Source organism: Antechinus flavipes, chromosome 5, assembly GCF_016432865.1.
Source record: "Antechinus flavipes isolate AdamAnt ecotype Samford, QLD, Australia chromosome 5, AdamAnt_v2, whole genome shotgun sequence".
NCBI classification, from domain to species: Eukaryota; Metazoa; Chordata; class Mammalia; order Dasyuromorphia; family Dasyuridae; genus Antechinus; species Antechinus flavipes.
Window position 1 is genome coordinate 290967704 of NC_067402.1, and position 21108 is coordinate 290988811.

The following is a 21108-nucleotide window of genomic DNA, read 5'->3' on the forward strand; positions in this document are numbered from 1 at the left end:
ACTTTCTATGTTCTAAACTCCCTTCCAGTCCCAGCGTTCCGTGTTCCAAGCTCCCCTCCAGGCTTGATGTTCCGTGTTCTCAATTCCCTCTCAGTTCCAAGTTTGTCGACAAAAGGAGCCCCTTTATTATCATTCCTTCCTCCTTATCTCTCCAGTTTCTCTTAACCTCTTTTTCCTCTCTTTCTTCCTTCTCCTCCTCCCATATTTTTCAAACCTGACAATGATCCCCACTCCCTGACTGCTAGTGCTCCAAGTAATGGGGCCCACGTTCACCCCTGATAGGGAAAGATTTGCAGAGCCCAGTGTGGGATGCTGGGACCACAATCCTGGAAAAGAGGAAGACTTTCTAAGACTTATGGGAGAATTCCCAATTGACCTCTAGGCTATAACTTAAAACTTCTTAAAAAATTCATCAATGGATTTTCCCATACACCCCTTCTCATGCTAGTAGCTTTAGGGGACGCAAGGATGATTTTTAGGGCTCTTCTGGCCCTAACACTTTAAGAATCTACACACAATTCCAAGACAACTAAGGCAGTTTCCGGTCCAGTTCCTCCCACAAACAGTTAATGGCCCCCACAAAGTTTGCCATCATTTAATAGGGTTGAATTAACAAGGCACTTCCCCTAGTTAGTTCCTCCTCAGCCCTATACGTGCCACTGGATGCCAGCCCCCTGATCTAGCAGGCCAGGAACCCCCATCGAAAAAGGAAATGAAGTGAAATTAATGGGGCGTGACCTGTTCTTGATGAAGCCTGGTAACTGGTTGTGATCCCTGTTTTCCTTTCTAATTGCCCAAACCATCTCTTAAGTAATAAGTCCCAGAAATGTTCCAGGAACCAAAATCCATCTGAAAACGACTTATTCCTTTTTTAAAAACTGATACAATATTTAAAAGGAAAAAAGGTGATCATCTCTCCTGAAGCCAGGGGTCTGGAGCAAATGGCATCTTCCAGTTTTAGAGGTCTGGGAACCTTTTGTTCAACCTCCTTCTTTCTTCCTCCTTTTCCCTCTCTTTCTTTCTTTCTCTCCCTTTTCTTCTTCTTTCCTTCCCCCTTTTCCTTCCCTCCTTTCTCTCTCTTCTGTCTTCCCTTCCTCCTTTTCTTTCTCCATTTCTTTCTGCCTTCTCTCCTTTCTTTTTTTTCTCTCTCGCTAACTCCCTCCCTAGCTTTTTTTCTTCCATTCCTTCTTCTCTTCTTTCTTTCTTCCATTCCTTGTTCTCTTTTTCTCTCTTTTCATCTTTCTTCTCTCTTCCCAACCTCCTTGTCAGAGACTGAAAGAAGAGTAGGGATAGCATTCTAATTGCCCCCCACGGAGCTCACCTACCATTGATAGGGTGTTAAATAACATGCAATTTGCACGTCTTCCCTGTAGGAAATTATAGAATCCGAACATTAAAATTAGCAATAGATTTTTCTAATTGAATCTATTTCCCGTATGGCGGGTGAAGTACAAAATTATCAGGGAGTCGAGTTTCAACAGCAAATGGATCGCCAGACGAGGAAAAAAAAATGCCCTTGGTGCTTATTAAAAGTGCAGGTAAAATTAAAATTATATTTCTGGGAAATCCATCTGCAGAGTGATATTCTTGGTGCATTTTGTCTCCATAATATTTTTATTACAAGATAAAAGGAGAGCAGACCCCTGAAAGAAGCCGCCCACGGATGACAGATGGGTCCTTAGAACAAATGTAGGCTTGGCAAGGTCCCCTCCGGACCTACGCCATCCCCCGAGCACGGGAGGTGCCCGGTCCAGGGCTCCGGGCTCTGACCACAGCTTTCCCAAGGGAGTGATTTCTGTCCCTGAGGATGGAGAAGCAGGGAGTGAGTCACTGGCCGTGCATTGGATGGGGAACTGAACTAGGAGATAGGCAAAGTCCCCCACGGCCTCAAAATTCTTGGATTCCCAATTCTGATTATCAAGAATCAGGCCCCTAGAGGAGAGACCCCCGGGCCCCTGACATAGAAAATTGGCTTTCAGTCTGGCTTTGTCAGAAACTTGTTGTGTGATTCTGGGAAAATGACTTGATCTCTGTGTCTTTGGTGCTGGATCTAAGAGGCTGTGAACCTATGACTTCACAGAAAGTACTAGAGTCTAAGAAAGAATACGAGAACTTGAAGGACTCTAATCCAAAGAATGTCAGAAACTGGGAGGGGCCTTAGGACAGGGGGTGACAGAGCTGGGAGGGAGCTTAGAACAGGGGAGGTCAGAGCTGGGAGGGGGTTTAGAACAGAGAATGTCAGGGCTGGGAAAGAGCTTAGAACAGGGGATGTCAGGGCTGGGAGGGAGCCTAGAACAGGGGATGTCAGGGCTGGGAAAGAGCTTATTACAGGGAATGTCATGACTGGGAGGGGGCTTAGAACAGGGGATGTCAGGGCCGGGAGGGGGCTTAGAACAGGGGATGTCAGGGCTGGGAGGGGGCTTAGAACAGGGGAGGTCAGAGCTGGGAGGAATCCTAAAACAATTTTAGAATTTTTATGACCCATGTCCACATTGGCCAGATGTTTCTTCCTGTGATCTTTTCCACTCGTGGCCCCATTTGCCCCTTCAAATACTCGATGCTCCCTCCCCTCTCCCAACTCTCCTATCACACTTTACTTTCTGGGAAAGTTGAAAGCACAGATGCTCACCATTCTAGGTGAGTGCCAGGCTTGTCCTGCATTCCCTTTCCCAGGAGAATTTACAGATTTAAACTTTTCTCTTGATGGGAAGTAAAAGGCAATCACTTTGGGCAAGGGCTCCTCAAACTGCAGCCAGGAGCTCAGGAAGGGCTGTTAGGGGCAGTGTGTGTGTGTGTGTGTGTGTGTGTGTGTGTGTGTGTGTGTGTGTGTGTCCTTGAGGCTCATGGGTGGCAAGGAGAAGGCGGACTCCCAGAGGTTGGGCAGGAATTCTGGGAAGGTACCAGCAGCTCAGGATAGGAAGGAGGCCAGACTCACTGGTGATCTAGAAGGAATAAGCAAGAAGAAACAAGGCAGAATCATAGAACCTCCCAAAGCTCTCATTCTGCAGAAAAAGAAACTGAGGCAGGGGTGGAAGTTGGACGCAATCCAGTTCGGTTGAACAAATCTAGAGGAAGCCCTTATCAGATACAAGAGACTGTACTGGGTGTTGGGGGTAGAAAGAAAAAAATTAAAAACCCACCCTCCTGGAGCTGAGCCTGGAAGAAGTGGGGAGCCGCGTAGTTCTAGAGCAAGGCTGTGGCTTAGAGCTGTGCATTAGGAAGATCACTTTGGCTGCTGAGGGGAAGATGGACTGAAAACAAAAGGCTGAAGCCATTGATGCTGGGGAGGCCCAGGTGACGACACGGCTCCTACGGATGCAGTGGCCGCCTTTCTGCCCTTTCCCAAGCTCACAGACAGCATCTGGAGTGCTGAGAAGCTAAGTGACGTCTCCAGGGTCGCACAGCCGGGCTCTCTCTGCTCCCTGCCTCACGGCCTCCTCTATCTAAGTGCCCCTGACAGACAGGGGCAGACCAGCCCCTTCCCCTCTAATATCGGCACCCCCAGATGGCCTCCTTCCTGGCTGTTCAGTGGCTCCCCTGAGCCCACTGTAGGCTGAGGGCCCGGCTTAGGAGGGTCTCCTCCAGGGAGGACCATGTCCTGAGCCGGGAATGTTTATTCCTGATAAGCCTGAGTCCCTCTGGGCTCCCGGGAAGCAGAGAACAGCGGGCCCAGGAGCCCGGGGGCCAGGGGGCCGGCCTGAGAGCATCGGGCGGCTCCCTCCCTCCCTCCCTGGGCCCGTCGGCACAAACCGCCTGGGCCGGGAGGACGTCTGGCTGAGTCCCAGCCTCCTCCCCCGCTGTTTGGCGTCCCGGCTAATATTAGCGATGATAATAATAGCCTGCAGTGACAATATGGGGGCTGATCGGCCCGCTGGCTCCCCAGGCTGGATTTCTGCCGATCCTGGCGGCCCGCGCGGGAGTTTCCCAGAATCCTCTGCTGTTTGGAGGGCCCGTGGCTGCTGGACCTTGAGAAGCCTTTTTTTTCCTCCCCCAGAAAATAAGAGAGGGAGGTGGAGTCGGCGGCCCAGGATTTGGGGGGAATCCGGGCGGATCAGGTCAAAGTCAGAGGGTTGGAGCTGGAAGGGCCCCCAGGGGGGCCAGAGCTGGCGTGTGCCTGAGGCTCCATCCGCCGCCAACGAGACCCCTCGACAAGCACTCAGTGGGCCCCAACCCGGGCCTGAGCGGACCCCGGTTACCGGGACAGATTGAGGACGGTCTCTGCCCGCCGAAGCCTACAGCCCAGTGGCGCGGACGGCGCGGACGTGGAAAGCACCGAAAACTCGGCGGCGGCCTGCGTGGCCCGGGAGGCTTCGGGGGGGCCGGGGAAGGGGCCGGGGAGCGGAGGTTTGGGGGGAAAAAGAGCCCGGGGCGGGGGGAGAGGGAGGAGGGGAGAGAACAGCACAGCGGAGGGGAGCAGTCCGCCCGACCCAGGCTCACAGGACAGCGCCACAAAGCTCCCCGCCCTGCCCACGGGGGGGCGCACGGCGCACGCAGGGTCCCCTCGGGCACGCGAAGATGGCGCACACCCAGAGCACGCTGGCACCCGCGGGAAAGGCTGGCGGGGGGGCGGAGACTAGGACGCGGGAAAGTGTGAGTGTGAGTGTGTGTGTGTGTGAGTGTGAGAGTGAGTGTGTGTGTGTGTGTGTGTGTGTGTGTGTGTACGTGAGTGTGTGTGCGCACGCGCAGCTCCAGGCCCCAGGGCTCCAGCCCAGACAAGGGAAGCTTGTTCTCTGTCCCGGGCTGGCACAGGGGGTACAGCTGGGCGTCTGCCCCAAGTTGGGGAACCTCAGGGCGCGGAAAGGACCCCGGAAAGTCCTTTCTTAACTCCCCCTTTCTGCTATTAACAGAAGGGAAGGCGAACCCTCCCCAAGCTCCCCAAAGTGCCGAGGGAGCTCGGGGCTTCATGCGCTGGTGAAGGGCGCCACCTGCCGCGGGTCAGACACAACTGCACTCCCTCCGGGCGCGGCCATCCGGCTCTGCCCAGTGGGCAACGGCCCCGGACCGAGCCAGCGGGCGTAGGAGGGAACTTCCAGGGGGGCTCTCCTCGGCTCTGTCTGCTTTGGGGGGGAAGAGAGAGACAGAGACAGAAACAGGGACAGAGAGAGACAGAGAGAGACAGAGAAACACGGAGAGAGACAGAGACAGAGAGAGACACAGAGAGACAGAGAAACACAGAGAGAGACAGAGACAGAGACAGAGAGACACAGAGACACAGAGACAGAGAGAGACAGCGAGACAGAGAAAGAGAAAGAGACAGAGAGACACAGAGAGAGACAAAGAGAGACAGAGACACAGAGAGAGACAGAGACAGAGAGACACAGAGATAGAGACAGAGAGAAGAGAGACAGAGACAAAGAGAGACAGAGAGACACAGAGAGAGACAGAAACAGGGACAGAGAGAGACAAAGAGAGACAGAGAAACACGGAGAGAGACAGAGACACAGAGAGACACAGAGACACAGAGAGAGACAGAGACAGAGAGACACAGAGATAGAGACAGAGAGAAGAGAGACAGAGACAGAGAGAGACAAAGAGAGACAGAGAGACACAGAGAGAGACAGAAACAGGGACAGAGAGAGACAGCGAGACAGAGAAAGAGAAAGACAGAGAGAGACACACACAGAGAGAGACAACAGAGAGACAGAAACAGAGACAGAGAGAGATAGAGAGACAGAGACAGAGTGACAGAGACAGAGAGAGAGAGACAAAGACAGACAGAGAGAGACAGACAAGACAGAGACAGAGAGAGAGAGACAAAGACAGAGACAGAGAAACAGACAGAGGCAGAGAGAGACAAAGAGAGACAGAGAGACACAGATAGAGAGACAGAGACACAGAGAAAGACAGAGACAGACAGAGAGAGTGACAGAGACAGAGAGAGACAGAGACAGAGAAAGACAGAGAGAGACACACACAGAGAGAATCAGAGACAGAGAGACAGAGACAGATGGAGAGAGAGACAGAGACAGAGAGAGTGACAGAGACAGAGAGACAGAGACAGAGAGAGAGAGACAGAGAGAGACAAAAAGAGTGACAGAGACAGAGAGAGACAGACTCCCAGTCCACCCTGGACCACCCCAAGCCCTCTCACGCCTCGGGCACCACACCGGAGGAGCACCGGGCAGGAGTGCTGCCGGCTGCTAGTCCCTGAAGGGCCTGGATGCCAGGCGGGTGTTTACCCAGCAGTCCCGCTCCCGGCCCAGGAGGGCATTGCCAGCAGGATTGTTTCTCCCGCGGGCAGATTGATGTGGTGTTCACTTGGGGCACTGCCCGGCAAAATCTTCTCTGTGTAAATAAGGGCCGGGAGAGGCCTGAGGCTGCCTGGCCCAGGCCCAGGTGGGAGAAAAGCCGCCATCTTTCTTAGCCAGGATTGCCAACACTCCCTGACTCTGTGACCTCAGGCACTCGGCTTCCCGGCCCTTGACGTCTCCTGGGGAACATGAGGGTCCCACGATCCTGAGCCTCTAAGGCCTCGAGCGCTGGCGGTGGGAGCCGTGCCGTGGGGGGCCGTGGCTGCTGGAAACAAAGGGCCTGGCTTTGAGTTCCATCTGGGCTCCTGAGCCCTGTGGGAACTGGGCCAGGCCCCCCCCCTGAAGCTCAGACACTTGTCTGCAGAAGGGGAGAGGAGGGACCGCGCGCTCCCTTCTGGCTCCGAACTGGCTCCCTGGCCTGAGAGCCCCCCAGCCCGCTCACCAGCTGGCAGAGGGAGGGGCCGCAGAGGTCTAGAGTGGGTCTTTGCGGGAGACCGAGAACTCCCGCCAGCCTCTGCCTGAGCCCCCACCCCTGCCAGGCCGGCCACTGTTCTTCAGGAAGCTGAGAATCTGCCTCCCCGCGCCCCTCGGGCGGCCCGGGCCAAGCCCCAGCTTGGAGCCCAGGCGCCCTCGCAGCGGACGCTCTGGGGATCCTTCCGCTGGCTCCCGGTGCGGGGCCGGCTTCCCTTTGGTCTCCTCGGGAGCTCCAGCCCCAGGCACCGGGAGGCCGGAGGCTGCAGAAACGGGGAGCCCCCCCCCCCCCGGGGGAACCCAGTGCGTGTTTCATAGTCACCACCAGGGGGCAGCATTCTCCTAAAAACGCGAGCGCCCTGCGCAGAGGATGCTCCGCGCCCGAATCCCAAAGTGTGGCAACTAAGCTGGCGGGGGCGGGGGGAGAGCCGGGAGGGACCCGGAGAAGTCTGCCTCGGCCTCCCCGTTCTACAGAGGGGAAGACTGAGGGCCTGCCCAAGATCACCCAGTTGGTGCTGACTTGGTCGTTGAATGACGGGAGGAAAGCGCTTGAGCTCCAGGGTGACTCTAGATGATGTCGCTGTGAATGCTCCTCTGGGGACGCAAGAGAAGCGTTTGGGGGCAAAGCCTGAGAAGGAGAGGGCCTCTCTGGCCCTCAGTGTCCTCCTCTGTAAAAGGGAGACGGACACCGGCAGCACAGGCGGCGTCCTTCTCTTCCACCCCCGGATCCACAAAGCCCAGGCTGGGGTGACATTAGGGCTCTGGCCGGGGGGCCGAGGGCCGCTCAGACCCAGGGCCCCCTCCAGCGTCAGGGAGCTCGGGCCGTCCGTCAGCATCATTGACTGAGGATCTCTATGTGGGTGGTGGCAGGCAAGGCTCCCAGCGGCCTCTGGAGCTGTCGGAGGCCACAGGAACGCCAGGAGCTGTTGTTTATCATATCTGGGAGCTGCTCACTTCTGGGATGTCTGCGCTGGCTCTGCCACAGAACTGCTGCGAGCCATCCACGAGTCACCGCTCCCAGCGAGCTGGCGCTTCCTTCTCGGCGAAATTAGGAGGATGGACTGGCTGATTGCTAAGCTCCCTCCCAGCCCTGACACCCCCTGTTCTAAGCTCCCTCCCAGCCCTGACATTCTCTGTTCTAAGCTCCCTCCCAGCCCTGACATCCCCTGTTCTAAGCCCCCTCCCAGCCCCAACATCCCCTGTTCTAAGTTCCCTCCCAGCTCTGACATCCCCTGTTCTAAGCCCCCTCCCAGCCCTGACATCCCCTGTTCTAAGCTCCCTCCCAGCTCTGACACCCCCTGTTCTAAGCCCCCTCCCAGCTCTGACATCCCCTGTTCTAAGCCCCCTCCCAGCTCTGACATCCCCTGTTCTAAGCCCCCTCCCAGCTCTGACATCCCCTGTTCTAAGCTCCCTCCCAGCTCTGACATCCCCTGTTCTAAGCCCCCTCCCAGCTCTGACATCCCTGTTCTACGTTCTCTCCCAGTTCTTTCCACCAGGACTATTAACACAACCAGGCCGGGGCTCTATCAGAAGTGATTTTGCTCAACGGACCCCTCTATTGAGAAAGAGCCTGAGAAAAATACAATTTTCACTTTTTCGTTTTGTTTTTCTTTCTCCTGATTTTTCTTCCACCACACGATTCACATGGAAATATGTTTGAAAGGCGTGCACACATATAACCTGTATCACATCGCCTGCTGTCTTGGGGAGGAAGAGAAGGGAAGGAGGGAGAAAACACATTGGAACATAAAATCCAACAAAAACGAATGCTGAAACTTTATTTACATGTAATTGAACAAATAATATACTATTAAAATAAAATTTCAAAGACTGTAATGCTATCCTACCCCTCCAATAAAAACTAAAAATGAAAAAGAGAAAGAGCCCGAGAGTTAAAGGGGAGTCCTCGGGGCTGCTGGGACTCAGATGAGAGAAACTAGCAGGGTTATGGCCCCCCCCACCCCCTTCTCTCCTTATTCTTTCCTTTGGAAGCACATAGAACCTTTTCTCACCTACACATACCCCCCCGTGGAACAGGGCCCCTCAGTCCTCAAAAGTTTGTTTCTAATGAGGAAAATCTTGGCAGGCTCGGGAGGAGGAAGACCGAGGCACAGTTTGAATCATCCCAGAACCGATTGGGCTCCTTTGAGAGGTAATGAGCTCCCCATCACTATCACTAAGTGATGTCGATGTAGATATAGATGTAAATCTAGAGGTAGATATAGACCTCACTTTTTATAATGAAAAGAGGGCTAGATTTGGGTTTGGATCCTGACTCTACTTACTGCCTGGCTGGTCAAGGGCAACTTCTGTGGTCCTCGGTGACCTCGGTTGTAAAATGGGGGAGATGAGACTTAAAAATGGCCTCTCCTAAGTCTAAATCTAGACCCTCTAGGGTCCTCAGGGCCCTCAACTGTAAAACTGGGGGGGGGGGTAAAACTCAATGGGCTCTCCCAGTCTAAATCTAGACCTTCTCTAGTGCTCAGTGACCTCAGCTGTAAAATGGGGAGAAGGAAAGACCAATGGGCTCTCCCAGATCTAAATCTAGACCTCTCTGCTCCTGTGACCTCAGCTGTAAAATGGGGAGAGAGTAAGACTCAATGGGTTTTCCCAGATCTAAATCTAGACCGTCTCTGGTCCTCAGTGACTTCAGCTGTAAAATGGGGAGAGGGAAAGACTAATGGGCTCTCCCAGTCTAAATTCAGACTAAATTTAGTCTAGAGCTAGACCTTCTCAGGTTCTCAGTGACCTCACTGTAAAACTGGGGGGCTAAGACTCAAGGGGTTCTCTCAGTCTAAATCTAGACCGTCTCTGGTCCTCAGTGACTTCAGCTGTAAAATGGGGAGAGGGAAAGACCAATGGGCTCTCCCAGTCTAAATTCAGACTAAATTTAGTCTAGAGCTAGACCTTCTCAGGTTCTCAGTGACCTCACTGTAAAACAGGGGGGCTAAGACTCAAGGGGTTCGCTCAGTCTAAATCTAGACCTTCTCTGGTCCTCAGTGACCTCAGCTGTAAAGTGGGGGGTCTGGCTTTACTTGACTCAAAGGTCCCTTCCAGCTACCATGGACAAAGAGATGCTGTGGCGGGCATCCATGCCCCAGGCAGGGGGCGAGGCCGGGGGACTCCGGGACTCTTGGCTGTCCTCTGCCTCGGGCCTCTGTGCCAGTGCTGGCAGTGGCACAGAGCCCGTGCATCTGACCACCCAAGGGAGCTGGTGAAATATTGAGTGAGGCTTCTGAGCTCCCTTCCCAGGAACACCCTGGACGGCGGCCCTCCCGAGGCCCAGCCGCCTAAATATTTCTTTCCCTGGAGCCTCCTCCTCAGTGTTGTCTGAGAAACAGAGTAGGTGGACTTGCTGGGGACCCCCCCTGCCCTCGCCCTGTGTGGCAGGGCTCGGCACTGGGGGAGAGGGGGCTGCCCTGGGCTCTCTGCCCTCTGACCCTGGCCCATTCCCGCATGGGAAGCCCTTCCTTGGGACCCTTCCCATCCTCCTTCACCAAGCCTTTACTCTTCTCAGCAGGGCTTCACAACCTCACCCCTTGTTGAATCACAGAATTTCAGGGGAGAAATGGCCCCTTTCCATGAGATGGGGGCTCGAGACTCCCCCTGAGCAGCCAGGAAGCTCACTTCCTCCCAGGCAGCCTTTTTGACCAGCTTTCACTATTAGGGAGCGCTTATTTATCCAGGGCCCAAACCCGCCTCTCTTTAATTTCCATGACTTTTGATTCTGCCTCTGAGACCAAGAACAAAGGTAGTCTCTCCAACATGGCGGCTTTCAGTGCTCCTGTCTCCCTGAGATGCCGAGCGGCCCCGGTTCCTTCTCCCTTTGCCCCCTCGGCCGTGCCGGCCGCCTTCCTGGGGAGCTGCTCCAGCTGGCCAGTCACTGGGGTCTCCAGTCCCGGGAGGCTCTCAGCCCCTTCGTGGTGACCCAGCCCGTGGGGGCCCCGGGGGTTCTCCTGATGCTGGTGACCATCAGAGCGGACGGTTGGAAGGGCTCCCTTTAAGGGTCGGTGACGAAGTTCGTGTGCATGATGTGTAAGAGATGGAGAGTCTGGGTGGCGGAGGGCGACTGAGCCAGGTACCTGGGCATCTTGGGGGGATGCTGTGGGAAGCCTGCCGGGCAGAGGTGGGCCTGGGAGACAGTGTATGGGGGACAGTTCTATGGGATCAAGGTGGAACGCTGGGGGCAGCTGGAGGGCCTTCAACGCCACGAGGAGCGCGGACTTTGTTGGAAAGCAATAGGGAGCCAGAGATGGACTTTTGAGTAGAGCACTAATGTGAGCCCATGCGTGCAGCCGCCTGGGAGGATGCTGGGGGGGAGGCTTCGGGAGCCGTGGGCGATGGCCCTGGCAGGAGAGAGCAGGAGAAGCAGGACAGAGGGACAGGGCCTGCGGCCCGGGGTCAGAGGAGGCCGGACGAGCAGGGAGGCGGAGGAGGCCGAGGCCGAGATCACGAGCTCTGCTGGCTGGGAGCGTGTTAATGAAATTAGCACAGAGGTCCAGACTCCTTTATTTATTTTGATTAGAAGAGCCGGAGCAGGGAGTTAGCTAGACATATGGGAGCACCTGCTGTTCGCTGACCTTCGCTCCGCCTCCCTTCTTGTTCTCAAGCTTCCCCACCCACCCCTCTCCCGGAATGCCTCCTCTGGGCTCGGCGCGGCCACCCAGGCCAGCGTCCGGGGCCTCCCTCCCTCCCCCTGCTCTGGCTTCCAGGAATGCCTCTCCGGCCTTTCTCTCCGTCGCCCTCTCCCTCGCTTCTCTCCCTCGCTTTGCTGCCCTTAAAGGAAAGCCTCCTTCCAGGACGTCTTGGGCCCTTTTCTCCCCCCTCTCTCCATTGGGGTCTCGTCTACGGCGCCCACGAGCATCTCTTTGGAGAGCCAGGCCGCCCGTCTAACGCCTCCGTCTCCACTGCAAGCCCTCGCAGCGGGGAACTGGTCCCACCTCCCTTTCTCTTGAGGGCTCCTCCATCTCCCCAGTCCTTGAGCTCTGTGGCTCCATCTCCCTCCTCCAGGGCTCCTGGATCCGGAGCGGGAAGAGACCACCTCATCCAAGTGTTAGATGTTACACAGGGGAAACCTGGGGAGGCGGAGGGCTTCCCCTCACCACCCGTCCCCCGCGGCGGCCCGTGGGAAGGACCTCCAGGCTGGACGCCTCACAGCAGCGACTGGTCCACATGCTTTCTTCTCCTTCCCTCCCACCTCCCCTCCCCTCCTCCTTCCCTGTTCATTCTCCATATTTTTAGCCCACGCAATCACGGAGGCTTTTGGGGGGAAGGGGCGCACATCACCCTGAGCCTATTTTACAAAAGGCAGAGGGAGGTTTAGAGAGATGACTCCCATGCCCACATGGTAGGTCAGTCTCCACGCCAGACGCCTGCGCCCCAAACCTAGAACCTTCCCTGATTGCCCCCGATTTCTCGCCTGCGCCCCAAACCTAGAACCTTCCCTAGTCGCCCCCGATTTCTCGCCCACAGCCCAGTGGGAACCTCGCTACCTCGGTGACCTCCTGGCTCACGGGGAGCTGGCCCGGCTGTCTCGGATCAGCTCCGTCTCCCAGTCAGCCTGGTGAGGGCAAAGGGCACGGCGTCCTGGGGGAGGGGAGGCGCGGGGTTCCTGCCTCTCCTTGAGGGGCAGGGGGAGGTGAGGGCCGGCAGACGGCCGGGGGCTGGGGGAGGAAGGAGCAGGCAGGGAGGAACGGCCTCCGAGGGGGCTGCAGTTGGTACAGCTGGGGCTCGTTAACCATCAAGGACGAGGCTACAGGAAGCCGAGGCGCAGACTTCGGTCAGGCCTGGGAAGCCATCTGGCCCGAGGAGCTCTCCCCGGCTTTGCCGCCAGACTCTCCCCGAGGCAGAGGCCTTCCTTTTTTTCCTTTTGTCTGGACTCCATCCCAATCCCCGGAGCAGGAGGCCCGCCCCTTGCCAAAAACAACGCCAGCCCGATGGCCTTGCTCGCAGGCCTTGGTTCTGGAGCCCGGCACTCACCCGCCGGTCCCTCCTTCCTGCCCGCCCCGCCAAGAGGGAAAGAGGAGACCTTGAGAAAAGGAGGGAGCAGCAGCTTCGGAAGCCTCCGGGTCTCTAGACTAGACGAAAAACTGTTCCAACAGCTAGAATCGGCCGCCGACGCTCACGTCCCTCCGTCCCTGGATGTGTGCGAGCCGACGGGGTCAGGAACACCGCGAGACTCGGGCGGGCCCATCGGGACCCCCTCTGAGAGTCGGATTTTAAGAAGCTGGGATGCTGCCCCACAAATATCGGCCCCTGCCACGCTCAGGCCGAGAGGCCGAGAATGGCCGTGACACAGCCTCGAGGGGCTTCTGGTCTCCCCGAGGTGGGAGGCGTCGGGGAAAGGGGCTGAAACGAGTCCATCCATCAATATGGCAGGAGGTACAACACAACGGGAGGAAGGAAGGTCTTGTGGAAGAGTGGGGAGAGAGAGATCACGGTCACTGGAGGAGAGGGAGCAGGGAAGGCTTCATGGAGGAGGTGGTCGGAGGCTGGACCACAAAGCCAGGGGTGGAAGGGATTCTGGCAGGGATGAAAAGGCAGGGAAGGTAGGCTGAGGGGGGCCGGGAAGGAGCCCCTTGCTGCTGAGTGAAAGCAGTGGTGAGAGCAAGACTGGGCAGTCTGGGACCCCAGAGAGTGTTAGGCAAGGGGGAGCCAGGGAAGGTCTTTGAGCAGTAGAGTGACATGTTAGGATGCTTCCTCGGGCAGCTGCGGGAGAGTCAGGGACTCGGGGACTTTCCCAGCAGGCTGTTCCCTTTGGGCTTGTCTATCACCCCCCCAGACACCTCTTCACCTGGAGGCGCAGCCCAGCCCCTGGGGTCCTCCCTGGCTGAGAGCTCCTCCCGGAATCTCCCCTGAAGGGGAGTCTATTTCCCACAGAACTGCAGCTCTGGACCTTTTACCCAGCCCCCATCACTACCTTGGTGCCTTCTCCCCCGTTAGAACAGAAGCTCCTCGGGGGAGGAGCCTGGTACACAGTCGGCATTTCATAAGTGCCTGTGGATCCATTGAGGAGCATTCTCAGTAGAATCCCAGCTCACATCATCTCTCCTGCACTGACTTGGTCCATCCCAAAGTCAGATACAGCAATTGCTCAATAACTGTCACAGGAATGGAAGGACGTATGAAAACACTGAATGAGCAGATCTCAACGTCAGAGTCTCGGACTATTAACAACCACACGAACGATTGTCCCGGATCACTCAGAGCCAAGTTAGTGAACGGAACCCTAAGCTCTCACCCTACGCTTAACCAAATGGTGAGGATGACAAACGTGGCCGGCGTTGGAGGGCTGGGAGAAGATGCGTGTGACGATACACTGTCCACAGGGCTCTGCCTTAATGTAACCGTTCCAGGAAGCAGTTTGGAACCAGGCTGAGAAAATGACTAAACTCTCCATACTCTTTGACCCAGAGACCCCACAACGGACATATCTTAAAGAGATCAAAAATAAATATTCAAAAAATAGTTGTAGGGGCACCAGCCCTGTAGTCAGAAGGACCTGAGTTCAAATCTGGCCTCAGGCACTAAATACTACCTAGCTAGGTGACCCTGGGCAAGTCACTTAACCCCAATCTCCTCAGCCAAAAAAAAAATTTGCGGCAGTAATTTTCATAACAGCAAAGACCTGAAAATAAAGTAGGTACCTATTGATTAGAGATCTAAATAAATTGTGACACACCACTGTGTAAGAGTAATATAAATAAGGATGAAGATTACAGAAAAGAATGGAAACTTTTGTAAAAACTGATGCAAATTTCCACTCTTTCTGTTATTGTTTGCTTGCATTCTTGTTTTCCTTTTCAGGTTATTTTTACCTTCTTTCTAAATCCAATTTTTCTTGTGTAGCAAGATAACCATATAAATATGTATACATATATTGGATCTAACATATACTTTAACATATTTAACATGTATGGGATTACCTGCCATCTAGGGGAGGGAGTGGAGGGAAGGAGGGAAAATTGGAACACAAGGTTTTGCAAGGGCCAGTGTTGAAAAATTACCCATGGAAAAAAAAATGAAAGAAAGAAAGAAAGAAAAATTACCCATGCAGATATTTTGTCAATAAAAAGCTATAATTAAAAAAAACTGATGCAAAATAAAGTAGACAGAACAAGTAAAATAATATACATGTAAATGTAATGAATAATGCCGTGTAATTGTAACCACCAAGCCAGATTCCAAAGATCTAGAACACCTCCAATGTTAGTTACTGTTAGATAGCAAGTTTTGTTAAACTGCTTTCCCCTTTTCTTTCTTCCTTTCTTTCTTTCTTCCTTCCTTTCTTTCTTTTTCTTTCTTCCTTCCTTTCTTTCTTTTTCTTTCTTTCTTTCTTTCTCTTTCTTTCTTTCTTTCTTTTCTTTCTTTCTTTCTTTCTTTCTTTCTTCTTTTTTCTTTCTCTTTCTTTCTTTCTTTTTTAAAATAATGAATGGATGGGGAGAAGGAAGGATATGTTGAGAAATATCACTAATCTAAAAGCAAAAGTTGTCAAGTAATTTAGAAAGCGAACAAATGATGAATCGATGTTCAGATAGAAGAGTGAGGGTATGAGTGAATGTAGGCACAGATGGATGGAGCGATAGATATATAAAATAGGTAGATAAGCAAAATCAACAGATGGATTGAATGGACAGATGGATGGGTGGATCGACGGATTTATGGATGGAGGTGTTTCTGAAAATCTGATTCTTGTTGCTGTTGTTGTTGAGAAATAGCATGGAATAGTGGATCAAGATCTGGTCTCAGAGGCAGGAAGATAGGGGTCCCATCTCTGACACATGCTGTCTTTGTGACCTTACACCAGTCACCTGACTCTCGGCGTTCCCAGGCAATTCTGTAAGCTCATAAACTACTGACACCGCGCTGATCGGCTTTGGTGGATGGTGTCTTCTTGATATCAATGAAATCACAGCTTTGATCCCCGTCTCTCCCATTTTTAATTGATGGCTTTTGCCTGTGTAGGGACTTTTACTTTCCTATCTGGTTGATCTTCATTGGACAGTGGGTCCTTTCCCTCGGTCCTCCTAACTGCCTCTGGATCATTTAGTTGATGGGCGGATAGACAGACATTTGGAAAGAAGAGGCCAGTGAGTGAATGGATGGATGGTTGGACGGAGGCATAGTAGCAGAATGGATGGATGCCTGGGCGGAGTGATGGATTGTTGGATGAATGAATGGCCAGAGGAACTAGTGGGTGCCAGATGGATGGACAGGAGGATGGATGAAGGCAGTCCTGAAAAGTGAAATCCTATTTTCTCATTAATATTCTTTGTTCTCTTTGTAGCTTTGTCTTTGTAACTAGTTGATCTTCAACTCTCAGGGACTCTTTTCGCTCAGCCCCCGTTTCCACTGGCCCAGCTATTCTATCAACTAGTTGAAATGACCTCCAAATGAACTCAGGGTCCTGGATATTTAGAGGAAGCATTTGGGAAGAAGAAAGAATCCCTTGGTCATGAAAGGAATGGCCCCCAGTTGATCTTTAAAAACTGGAAATGATCAGACATTGAGTTATCTGTTCCAGGGGAAAGTCCTAGTGCTTTAGTGGGTCCTGATTCTGACTCCAACACTGACTCTGGGGCCGCAAGCCTCAGTTTCCCCCCCTGGGATTTACCCACCCTTAAGGGCTGATGTGAAGAAGGTGCTTTAGGAAATCTTGAAGCACAATCAGCTAGATGGGAGTATGAAATAGCCTCTCCAGGGAGCTAGGAAGATCAATAGTACGGTCGGAAATGTTTGGATTCTCTGTTGGTTCTGATAACAACTTCATCCCCAGAGTCAAGATGATGCTTTCCCCCAAATGTCATGAAAGGAACACTTGTCTCTGGTTCGAAGGCAAAACCGTTTCATGCCAACTGTCTACAATCCAGCCAAAATTTTAGCTTTGCAGGATCTAGCAGCTGTGACAGGAAGCCATGATCAATGGATGTCACTGGTCTATATGATCACTACAGGTATGTTTGACAGGTCAGGGACACATGGGACGGATGTTCTTTGGATGGTCTTTTTCAAGGGTAGCTAATTTCTGAACTGAAAACTGCAGGTACCCTTTCCAAATAGTTCCTCTGCTAATTCTTCCCCTGACCACTTCTGAATGGAGGGGAAATCTCCTTAGCTGTAAATCTTTTTTAAGGACCACTGGTAAAAATTCTATTTTTTTCATGACTGAGCTCTGTTTTGATCTTGATTCTGGCAAAAAGAAATATATAGCACCAGTGACCATGAGAAGTTGGTAAGTTCTGCCAAGCAAAACAAGTCCTAAGAATTCACATCTGGACTGGCAACCCTTGTGAAAATTTATATTTGATTTTTTTTCTTTTAAGAAAATCTGAAAACAACCAAGTTATAAAATCATTAAAAATGGCATTTATCCTGGAAACCCTGACTGGCCCATAAGTAATGAAACATTTGCTGTCTCATTCTATTCAAGGGCAGAGCTCCCAGTCTCAAGAGCACGGAGAATAACAGAATGCTAAGATTGGACATGCCCTTAGAACACCAAACAGAAAACGATAATGCTGGGAGAATGGTGGCTTGTGGAACAGGGACTGCCAGAGCTCGGAAGGAGTTTAGAATATGGAATATCGGAGCTTAAAGGAACCTTAGAACCACAGGGCCAGGAGGACGCTTAGAAGACAGAACATAACATCGTAGAGCTGGGAAGGACCTTGAACAGTATTTCAGAGCTGAAAGGAACTTTGGAATAGAAAATATCAGAGTTGTGAATGACCTTAAAGCACAGAACTCAGGATCCATGAAGGACCTTGGAAATTTGAATGTTTGAACAGAGAAAATAGAATATCAGGCCTAGCAGAGATTTGAGAGATTTTTCAGTCCAACTCGCTTTCTTTAGAGAAGAGGGAACCGAAACCTAGAGATCTTAAGTCTCCTCTATTTTCCCTCACAGATCTCTAGGATGCGAGGACATCTTTAGCAGAAATCACTATCAGAAGAACAATAAACATGACATTTTAGCAATGTAATTTCAAATAGGAGGGCCAAATAACCAGTTTTGTTGGTTTTCCTTTCTCCCAGTCTCTCTCCTGCCTGGTCCATTGGAAAAAAATCCAGCTCCAATTTCATTGTACACATGGCTTTTCCAAATTCCTTACCTAGAGACAACACCTTATATTTATTTTGTGTGTATCAATGTGTGTAGGAGTATTGATCTTGGACCAAAAGCAGTATTTGAGATATGAAAATTAACTAGAAAGAAGCTTTTGTGTCCTGATACACTTAGAGGGATCAGACCATCTTTCTGATATAGTCAAGAAGAGAAATAAGGTGATTGGATAAGTAAACAAATAAACATCCTTGGGAACTCTAGAAAACCAATCCCTAAGTGAATTTCAGCGGTTCTAGTGTGGAAGAAATTGTATGCTTAGCTGCTAGTGAAGGAGACTCCCACAAAGAAGTAATTTTTCTCTCCTCACTCCCACATTAGCTATGCAGCCTTGTATGATCAGTTTGAACAGTGGACAGTATACGTATTCGAAGAAAGCTGCTGTTTCATTTTAATTAAGCGTCTTTGCTAAGAACTAATTGCGTTTACCAGTTGGTGAATTTTAAATGGAGGGACACTGATGGGGGCTCATAGATTATAGCGTTAAAAGTGGATACCTACAAGGTACTCCTGAAAATATCCCTAAAGGTAGCAGACACTCACTTGAAATTCAACTTGCATAGGATACTGCAAATTAGGGGAAATAGCCCAAAGGCACGATTTCATTTTCCTTTTTGTTTTAATTTTTATTTTCCCCAGTTGCACATAAAAACAACATTTTTTGTTATACCCAGACATCATTTTTTATGTATTTCTTTAATGAATCGTGTTGGGAGAGAAAAATCTGAACAAAAGGAAACCCCCCCCTCCACTATTTTACTTTCAATCTCTAAAGGCTGGCACATAGTAGGTGCTTAATAAATATTTGTTGATTGGCTGATTATTTACCTTCAGCGGAAAAGAAAGACCAACGCTTTAGGGGTGTCGAATGCTTGCTTCAGAACAGGAACCCAACACGGTACTTCCCCTCCCCTCATCCCCACCTCCCACCAGCAGCTTAATAAGTGCTTTTTGCACTAAAGCAGATCGTACTGAATTGACCCAGGATGAATTTTGGACAAGAGCCCTCTAAAGAGTTAGGAAGGCTAGAACAGACGGAGGTGATTCTCAGTGCCACATGTCAGTGGAGACATATTGATTGACTTTCTTTCCCAAGGTGAAAGGAGAGCATTGATGTGGAGCCGGTGAGACCTAGGAAGCCTAATTTTACAAATGAGAGAACTCATTTTCTCTTGCTTCTGAGGCCTAGGGAGGCTTGTCCCAAAGTCAATGACGGAGCTGGGAACAGAACTTGGGTCCGCTGGCTCCCGATCCAACAATCTTTGCGCTTGTAACTGAAAGGGAATTAAAGGCTAATCCAATACAACTCCTTCGTATGGAAAAGGAGGAAACTGAGGCTCTGAGGGGGAAGTACTCTTCCAAGGTCACTAGTGGAAGAGCTCGGGCTTAAGCTCAGGGGCTCTGAGCGTCAGGGTGAAAATCCAGGGCCCGTCTCTCCACTGCGTGAGATGGGAGGGGAGACGATGGAAGAACAAGGCTTAGGGTGGAGTGGGAGAAAGCTGGGCCAGACTCATCATGTGGCAGCTTTCTAATTTCACTCCTTAATAAGTAGTTGCTCAGTTCTGGCACTGCTAAAAGAATGCAACTGCTGTTCGTGCCCTCTGAACGTGGCCTGTTGGAGGGAGCCCGGCTTGCCCCACCCTCGTGCAGCTTGGCCGTGGACCCCCCAAATGCAGAGCCTCAGCAGGTCACCTTCCCCAGGACTGGCGGGTGCTGTTTGCCTTGGATGTCTGACCGGCGCTGTGTGAAGAGCGGACTTTCATTGTTTGCTCTTTCCTAGGAACAAAGGGTCTCAGGGATCTGATCCCAGGGGAATCCACAGAGAGCGGGAACATATGAGAGGGGAAAAAGTCTGGAGCTTTGATCTGGTCAGGGTTTGTCTTCCTTCTTTTAGTTCTAAAAGCATTTAAGTTAATTTGAGAGGGTTGGAAGGCAAACGTCTTGCTTCAGGAGGGCTGACCCTCGTAGGAACCACCAGAGCGGCTCTCTCGAGTGCCGGGCCGTGTGACCCTGAGCAAGCCATTTTCCCAGGAGAGCCTCAGTTTGTCCTTCTGTCTAATGCAGGATTTGGGCTGAGTGGCCCCAAGTATTCCTTCCTCTGGGCTCTGACATTCTAGATCCACTTCCAAAAGCCTGGAGTTTTTCATACCTAATTGAGTCTGTCTACTTCAATTCAGCGAGCATCCATCAAGGTCTTGCTCCCTGCCAGGTAGTGTGTCAATGATGGAGGAGGTGGGTCTGCAGAGAGGGGCCCTGACATCCCACTGGGAAGAGGAAACCTCAAGGCCTGTACCAACTCCCTAACTCGGGAGGGCCCAGAAGAGACTGACAGGTTAGCTCAGTGCTCAAGAACCTTGGGTTTGGGTCTTTCCTCTGCCCCCTCCTAGCTCTGGGGGTGAGGAGGGAGAAAGCAGTGAGTCAGGGGGCTGAGTAATGGTGCTGCTTCTACTGTTGCAAGGCCTTAGTTTCCCCATCTGTCAAATCTCTCCTTAGACTAGATGAGGACCCTCATGTCTCTAAATTCCTGGTATCTCTGGGTCTTGATTTGCACATCTACAAGATGAAAAGATTAGACTAGGTGATTTCTTAACATCCCTTTCAATTCAGGGTGTTTTTAAAGCCCCTCCTAGTTCTGACATTCCCTGTTCTAAGCTCCTTCCCAGCTCTGACATCCCCTGTTCTAAGCTCCTTCCCAGCTCTGACATCCCCTGTTCTAAGAGTTCTCTCAGCCCCTGTTCTCTCACTTGTAATTGTATTCAGCATCAGTCATACTCCGTTTCCAATTTAGCTTTTCACAGGCACATAATTTTGGCCTCTGTCCTCTCCAGAAAGTCCCTCTTTTCCAGGGACCCCAAGCTATTTGCTGAGTGACTTGGTCTTCTAGGAAGAAGCTGGGGCTACAAATTGGAGACCCTTATGGCTTGAGTGAGTCTTTCCAAACCCTGAAGAAATCTTTCCAAAAAACAGAATGGTGAACCACCAATAAATAAAGGATGGGAGAGGGAGAGAGACAGAAAGAGAGACACAGAGAGAAAGAAAAAGAGCCAGAGACAGAGAGAAAGCGAGATAAGAGACAGAGAGAGAGGGAGGAAGGAAGGGAGGAAAGGAGGCGGGGAGGGAGAGGCAGGGAGGAAGAAGAAAACCATTAACCAGGGTAAGCTTTTGTGAACAGCAAAGAGTACAAAATTGGCTATTCCGGACCCAACTGAAGGGACCTGGGTGAAGAGCCAAGCCTTCACGGCCCATCATAGCCATGGTCTCTCT